This window comes from Emydura macquarii, unplaced genomic scaffold, assembly GCF_026122565.2.
Source record: "Emydura macquarii macquarii isolate MOO-44397 ecotype Brisbane River unplaced genomic scaffold, CSIRO-AGI_Emac_v2 contig_295, whole genome shotgun sequence".
NCBI classification, from domain to species: Eukaryota; Metazoa; Chordata; order Testudines; family Chelidae; genus Emydura; species Emydura macquarii.
Genome location: NW_027130432.1, coordinates 12030906 through 12038931, shown reverse-complemented (window position 1 = coordinate 12038931; position 8026 = coordinate 12030906). Strand labels below are relative to the sequence as shown.

The window sequence follows — 8026 nt, the reverse complement described above, 5'->3', positions numbered from 1 at the left end:
AGCCTGAGACCTATTGCACCTGGAGGGTGTGTCAGGCCTAGCTGGGGATTTGCTGCTGGGTTGTTTCCATAGAGTAGTTCAGGCAGGACAAGGGCAGCAGAAGATGTTGTGTTCTCTCTTCCTGAGGAGAAAGCCGGAGAGGCAGAAAAAGGACCCAGACATAAGGGGAAGAGAGGATAGAGTTGCAGGAACCAGATTTCCCTCCTGTGGTGGCCCCTAGGGAGTGGTGAGGATTTGAGGGAAATGACCCTGTGTGTCCGTGTCCTGGTGGTAGGACAGAGGGAAGTGGAAGAGAGAAGGGGAATGAGAGGAGATAGTGGCTGCCATCTCAAACTCCTAGGGGGTGGGGAGAGTAAGTGGATGGTTTTGTTTGAGGCTACTGGGTGAAGAGCCTGGGACTGAAGTAAAATGCTGGATTGGGCAGAAGACTTTTTGGCTTGCTACCTCAGTGTCGTAATAGGGGCGAGGGTCACTGATGCCGTGGAAGTGGTGGGGGACTGCAGAGGATGTGACTGGAGGGCCGAGTAGCCGTCTACATGAGATGGCTGCCAATGCTAGGAGGAAGCACTCCAGGCTGGTAAGATCATTAGAGCGCCTGTGTCTCTGGTGGGTGACAAACCTATTAACAGGCCTGGACAGAGCCATGTTGTTTTCCCTTTGTTCTTTCGATGAATAAACCACTGCTCTCACCATTCCCACGACACCCACTCAGATTCTGCAGAGCAGCTGAAAGGATTTCTGGCTAGCCAGGGGCCTAAAATGCTGGTAAAAAATATCTAAACAATAATGGCCTAGGAGACCAATTTTATAGGGAGTCTGGGCTTTATTTCATCCCCTAACAGAGTGTCTGTCCCTGCAAGGAGCAGGTGGGCTTCTCCCAGGGATCCCTGGAAGAAATGCTGTCCAAGAGCTTTCAATGCGGGGCAACTCCCAGCTTTTCCCAACAGGAGGTGCTGTAGGCAGTGGTGCAGCTGCTCTGGTTTGGGGGCACTCCTAGTAACCCTACACCGGATTGTTTTCAAAGCAGAAACTGAAGCAGCTGGCGAAAAGCCAAATCTAGCTGCCTTTTGGTGTTTGCCCCATGTTTTCCTCACTCAGCCCCAGGCTGTGCAGAGGCCTGGGGTAAGGCCAGTGAACTTGATTGCATTCCCTTGAGGATTAATCTAGCTCCTAATCTTCAAAGGCTGAGCACCACCATCCTGCACTCAGGCCACTCCCCTCGAGACTTCCCAGCCGGGACATTCTCAGACACACAACAGACACAGTCAGAATGCAAGGGTATTTCACTCCAGACTCGTTGGCACCTAAAACAAGATAGTGTCTGTGCACGCATGGTAATTACAGCGCCTGTGTCTTCCTTCAGCCCCTGTTTGCAGAGGGCTAGCTCAGCGCTCAGGAATGCCACTTGTCACCTGGAGATTGGTGAGCAGGGCAGGGGGAAAGGAGGAGAGAGATGCTTTTAAGGGAAAACCGTGTGAGTGGTTCTGACTCTGAATGCGCTACGTCTTCCAGGAAAGCCAGCCAAATGCCATAAATGACTCCTCGCTGAAGGGGTGGCAGAGTTCTGGCTGAGACTCCATTCCCTTTTGAAACAATGGTAATAGAAAAAATCCTGCGTGCTACAGCCTCTGAGAATCATAGACACTGAGAGCTGGAAGGGACTCAAGAAGTCATCTAGTCAAGTCCCCTGTACTGAGGCAGAACCAGCAAGGCCTCCCTAGATTGCTCCTGACAAGTTTGGCCAACTGGTTCTTAGAGACCTCTGGTTACGGGGCTTCCACCACCTCCCTTGGAAGCCTGCTCCAGAGTTTCTCTCCTAGAGTGAGAAAGTTTTTCCTATTCCCTGGCTGCAGGTTGTGCCCCTGACCTGCTGCCTGACCTCGGATCACCGTCCTCCTTGTAACCTACTAACGGCTGAAAACTTGCCAGGAATATACAACTAAGATGCCCATGTCAGTCTGAACTCTGCCCCCCCCAGCATGGTCTTTGGCTGAGTGAGGATACAGCTACCCCCTCCCCCTCCTATCTTCAGTGGGGGTCAGGGCTTGGGCCACTGTGAGAAGGGCCCTGGGATTAGTCAGGAGGCTGCAGGCTGGGTGTACGGGAGAGGAGAACAGAGCAGTCCCACTCGTTGCAGTGGCTACAGGAGCCGAGAGCAGGAGACACCCCAGGAAGACAGCAAAGGCTCTGGGCAAAGCCGTCTCTTTACTCCCCAGGCACTGGAGCAGGAAAGTCTGACTCAGCCGAGCAGGTGGGTGCTGTGTATTTCTCAGACCACCTGGATTAACACCAGTAGCAATTAGCTGTGGCTGAACCAGCTTGGGTTAAATATGAATCCACCCTCTCAACCGTGAACCTTTCCGCAGCCCTCAGCTGGAGTCAGACTCAGCCCTCCTCATCCTTGAATGCACAGAGGCCTCTTCCCTTTTAAATAGCTAGAAAACAGGGGGCTGGCTGGGTCCTGCCGCCAGACCAGGCCTCAAAGGTGGTTTTGGATGCGGTGTCGGATGCTTCCAAAGCAAAGGGCAAACAGCAAATGTTCTGGGGCTCCTCTAGCATCACTGGGGTCAGTCACCCCATCGGGGGGGTAGAGGGATATGCACTGCCATGCTGCCTCCATCCCCATCCAGCTCCTCCTCATGTCTCCTGCCCAGCCCTGCTGCCTTCCTTTCCTCCCCATTCGGGCCTGAGCCCCTTCAGCCGCAGCGCTTCAGTGTAGACACTGCCTATGCCAAGGGGAGGGATTCTCCTGTCAACGCAGGTAACCCACCTCCTTGCGAGGCAGGGGCTAGGTCGACAGAATTCGTCCGTTGACCTGGTGCTGGCTGCACGGGGAATTAGACTGGCTGAGCTACGAGCGATGTAGCTATGCCAACCTAATTTTTCTAGTGAAGACCGGGTCTCGTGTTGCACCGTCTACCCCAGATCTGCAGCACGTGAGAGAAGCTGACCACAGGCTTAGTTTCAAGCCCTATGGTGGGATGGGAAAGTTGCGCTGGTGGGAAGCCACGAAAAGCCTCAGGATCCACTGTCGCTGAAGATGTTCTCGCTCTGGGTTGGTTGGTCATTTTGGGTTGTTCTGTGCAGTCTTTCCTGCCCCAGCCTCCCCGGAAGTCAGGGCTGCCCACGGGACGGACCTCTCCCCTTCCTTTTGTTCCAGATTGAATCTGCCCCCCTAACGTGTATGGATTGAGCCAAAAAATCAAGCTGTGGAGCACGCTGCTGAAAATTCATCACGCCTTTCTTGCAATAGCTTCAGACCCACCCTCGTATATACCGCTGCTCCCCACCAAGGATACTGCTTACAGATCACCCCTGTGCAGCCAGCCCATCTCCTTCAGTGCCTGGAGATGGGTCAGACCCAGAAGAATTTTTCTGACACCGCCATCACTCCACTTACTGAGCCCACGGCGAGGGACCCAGTTACAACACAGAACTGCCCTGATAGACTTGCACTGGGCCCAGCCCTTGCCTGCAGAGATGGGGACTGAACTGTTTTTCCACTTTCAGATTCGTGCTGTCTCTGGGTGTCAGACTGATTTGACCCAGCTACTCTGTTAGCCTGACTTTAGCATTACATTCTTGTTGGGGTAGTGAGGGGTGTGGTATGACTTGTCCTCTGGCACAGAGGCTTTCTAGTGCAGTGGAGACTTTTGCGGGTTTGAATGATGGTGTTGCTAACTTGTGACTTCATCACAAGCCTTGTGACATCCGGTGGGGCCGGTTTGGGGTTTTGTTTTGTTTTTTTTAAATCCCCCGCTCCTGGAGTCACATGAATATGTGGGAATTTCAGCTTTCACGTTTAAAAAGGGTTATTTTTCTAGCTCTCCTGGCTTCAGGCATGTGAACATGTGACCTGAGGGTAATCTAAAGGTTAAAAACCCAGTAAATAGAAACAACCCCAAATTAATTATTTTTTAAAATCTTATGATTTTTAAGTCAATCTCATGATTTTGAGGGCCTGACTCATGATTTTTGAATGCTTGGGTTGGCCATATTGGAATAAAAGGAGAACTTGGATCTGAGCTTCTTCAGTTTTAGGTTTGCGCCAACTACTCTGAGCACTTAAAAAAAGCACCACCACCCACCCCCAAGCCTAATTCCTTTCTTACCCATCCTTAGTTATCATTTGTGTTGTATGCAACTAGGTAATAGTTATGATTTTGTTTTCTGTGCCCTGCACCTTGAAATTTCAAGGTGTCTGATGGAGGCTGCCATTTTGTAGCCATAGCTAATGGAGCATTGTTATAGGAGGGGCACACTGCACTCGCTCCAATAAGGACCTTACTTATGTTCTTTCTTGCTTTGTTGTTTCCTTGCATGTAAAATCCAAGTCACTCCAATTGTTCTCCATCCAGATATTTTAAATCTGGTTAAACACCAGGTTCTAGGGGACTAGGAATAATCTGCCTCAATCTTTTTAAATAGCACTAGCTTTTCCATTTGTTTTTAAAGCCACAAAGGGTGAGAATTCAGGTGGAGAGGATGCTGACAAGTTATTTATCCAGAGGGTGTGTCAGAGTTTAAGGGGGAAAACAGGTGAAGTTTTGCACCATCAACAAAAAATCTATCACAAAACTCTGGAAAAAAAAGTTAATTTTTCTGTGAAAATGTTGCCACAGTTGAAAAGCAGGAGTTGTGCTGACTTGTAGACTTTTAAGGCCAGAAGGCACCATTAAATCATCTAATTTGACCTCCTGTATATCTCAGGCCAGAGAATCTCACCATTACCCCTATACTGTGTTCACTAATTCGTGTCTGGCTGACACACATCTTCCAGAAAGGCAGCCAGTCTGGATTTGAAGACATCAAGAGATAGAGAGTCCATCCGTTCCCTTGGTGGTTCCAATAGTTAATCACCCTTGCTATAGGGTGCCTGTCCCTGATGGAACCCAACTGCACCTGGCATCAGTCGCCTTCCAGTCTGTGTTGTAGGGCACATATTTAGGAAGAGAATGACAGCACAGAGAAGCGTAAGTTTAGAGGGACTCAGAGATGCAATGTTATTAAAAATTGATATTTCAATGAGCTAATCCCTTTCACTCTGGCTTTTAATTGATTGTCTAAAAAGCATTGCCTCCCCCTCTTTTTTTTATTTGCGGGGAACATTAATTTTTTTATGACCAAACAAATCAGATCGTAGTGGCAGAGGTGGCCACACAGCAATTTCAGCAGCCAGAAACAATTGGGTTAGCTGCAAACATCTGGGGCAAGGTCATTGGCTGGCCGAGCCAGGAGGGTCAAAGCAGGGCCTGAAATGAGTCTCTCTGGAAGGCTGGCCTGCAGGACACCTGAGTTAGGTTGCCTAGTGATCTATCCTGATTTCTGAAAGGATATGTCTGATTTTGACAGTGCAAGAAGGGCTGCTAGATTTTTAAGGGCCCGATTCTGCTACAAGCTGAGCACTAGCTTTGATCCAAAAAAGCCCTTAAGCCTGAACTTTGCAGGCCAAAAGCATCCTGAAATACCTTTCCAGGCCAAAACAAGGTCATCATCTAGGTATGCTGGGGTAACAGCCGTGTAGCCTAGTGAATACAGCACTGGCCAGGGACTTAGGAGGTGTCGGTTCTATTCCCAGCTCATCTGCTGGATGACCTTGGGCTAGTTATTTCATCACCCTGCCTCAGTTTCCCCTTCTGTGAAATGGGGATAATGCCGCTGACCTCCTTTGTAAAGCACGTTGAGATCTACAGATGAGAAGTGCTGTGTAAGAGCTGGTGATCAGTATTAACTCAGCGCTATGATGCAAAGCTGTTGAGCAGTGTGGGGTGCTAGTTATATCATGATGACATGGGGTGTATCACTCCAGGCCTTCATGGTCCTGCTACTGGAGGCACCAGTGCTCTGTTTGCCGCTGCCCCAGGACCCAGTTATTTGGGCCAGAAAGAGCAGCCAACTGGGAAGCCGGCAAGATCAGCCCTGTGGCAGCCCGAGGGGCTGGTGAGCGATAAACAGTCTGTCGAGGACCTGCAGGGTCACTGCTCAGGCTTGGCCCAACACGTGCCCCCATGGCTGCTCTCCAACCTTTCCCTGTGTTCTTCCTTCCTGCACGCTGTGCGACCAGGGCATGGCCTGATTTCAAGGGCGGGCTCAGAGGCTGGCCTTTGGAGTTGGTGGCCATGTGTTGGCAAAAAGGCCTGCATGCATCCCCTAGCTTAGGACACAGAGCTGTCCTCCCTCCGCTGGCATGGGACAGAGGCACAGAGGAGCAGCAGCCGCCGTGGAGCACAAGATCCTCAGGGTAGGTGAATGAACAGGGGTCCCCTGCTGTCAGGGGCTGGAGCTGTCCCTATCCCAGACCCTGCCCAGAAAGGGCCCTGCCCCTCTCCTCCTGAGGGAACGCGCTCTTCCCACGGCACTCCTGGAGGCTGGATGGATGGAGGAGCCGTGGATCAGAGAGAACACAGGTGCTGGCTCCCTTCTCCCAGCGGGAGGAGGTGAGTTTTCCCAGCCCCTTGGGGGCATGGCATGGATTGCTCCAGGATTTGATCTGATCACCTGTCTCAGGGAAGCAGAGCCCATGTGTCTGCCCCCCACCTCGCCGCAGGGCTCCGGCACACACGGGGTTAAGGAGAGGACTGAGACGCAGGCCTCTTTGCACTGCACGCCAGTCCCCCTGCCCACAGAAAGAGCCAGTGTCTGCTTCTTTTCTCTCTGCCGCCTCATCCATCTATATTAAAGTGATAGGCGGCCTAAACACAGGCTCCCGTGGAGGCTGACACAGCACCTCCCAGATGGGCCTCTGGGGGTGCCCAGGCAGGTCTGCTGCATGCTGCGTAACCTCTGACTCACCTCCCATCCATCTCTGCTCTCCTTTCTCCTTGGCTCTCCCCTTCTCTCTCTCTCTCTCTCTAGGGGCGCAAAGGCAGCAGTGGGAGGCCCGGCCAGGCCAGGCCGTTCTCATTCTCCAAGCAATACGGGCTGAGCCCCGAATACCTGGGCCAGGAGCAGAGACCTGATCCGGGCCAGACTGGACTTCAGGTGTTTGACAAGCAAATGCTCTAGAGTTCGGGATTCCCGTCTCTTCGCTCCAGCCGCCCCATGAGACCTGCCCTGCTGCATGCCTGGCTGGAAAACCGATCCCGGGCCCTGATTACTGCCCCGGTGCACAACCCTCTACATGGGGTCCAACCCGTCTGGGCACCACTCAGAAAGGCCTCCTCAGTGTGCTAAGTATAGGTCGGGCCCTGATCAGAACGCCCCCCACTCCTTCCCGAACTGCCGTCCGTCCTGATGCCCAATGCCAGCCTGCCCTGGCGTGCCCCCTGCTAGCCCAGCCGAGCCGAGCTATGTGGAAGCCTGACTCAGTTTCCATTTGGCTCAGGGTTGCTTCAGAAACTCCACCCAGGCTTCCTTGTGTTGTGGCTACCACCATCCTGGCCTGGAGCTGCTTTAGCAGCATAAGCAGTTCAAAGCAACCCTCAAAGTCCATCACTACAACACAAAAGCTCACACGCTGCTCTGGCATCCCCCGCCAGGCCTGGCGCTCTTCGGTCCCAGTCAGCGCTTCACCAGGCAGCCACGCACCCAGCCCCCTATGCTAGAGATCAGCCTTCATCAGTGCCCTCTTTTAGGCTCGGCAATCCCCCCTCTGCTACTCTTCTGGCCTCCTTGGTGACTCAGGGTCTCCTGCTCTCTGCAGCTTCCTCACCTCCCTGGGCTGGGAAAGTCAGTGGGCGGGCAGCCTCTGCTGCTGTCTCCCCCTTTGTAAGGCTAGTTCCATTACGGGTAGAAAAACCAAAAGGGCAGAGTTGGCAGTGCCAGGCCTGTTCACAGGGGGCTGGGTGCGATGGCATCGCCGGCAGCCACGCAGCTGGTGTCAGTGAGGCAACGGCATGGCTCAGTATCAGCAGGGTACTGGCATTGGCCAAGAGCTGGCGCTGCTCAACTTGCTGATCAGGAATGGAGCTTACCCAGCAGGGAGTTGGCACTGCCCACTTTTGGGCACTGAAGAAGAGGAGCAAGAGGATGGACACTAGAGAGGGGAGGGAGGGAGGGAGGCTCCCGGTCCAGCAGAGCTCTGGGC

At 52.7% G+C, this 8026-nt stretch overlaps 1 long non-coding RNA gene across 1 annotated transcript; it reads left to right on the top strand.

The window, feature by feature from the left end:
• The first annotated feature begins 3 nt into the window (after positions 1 to 3).
• On the top strand, positions 4 to 3655 carry LOC137155913 (uncharacterized). Its single transcript, XR_010920620.1, has 2 exons — positions 4 to 577; positions 3161 to 3655. It is a non-coding gene; the product is annotated as an uncharacterized lncRNA (long non-coding RNA).
• Positions 3656 to 8026: the final 4371 nt, after the last annotated feature.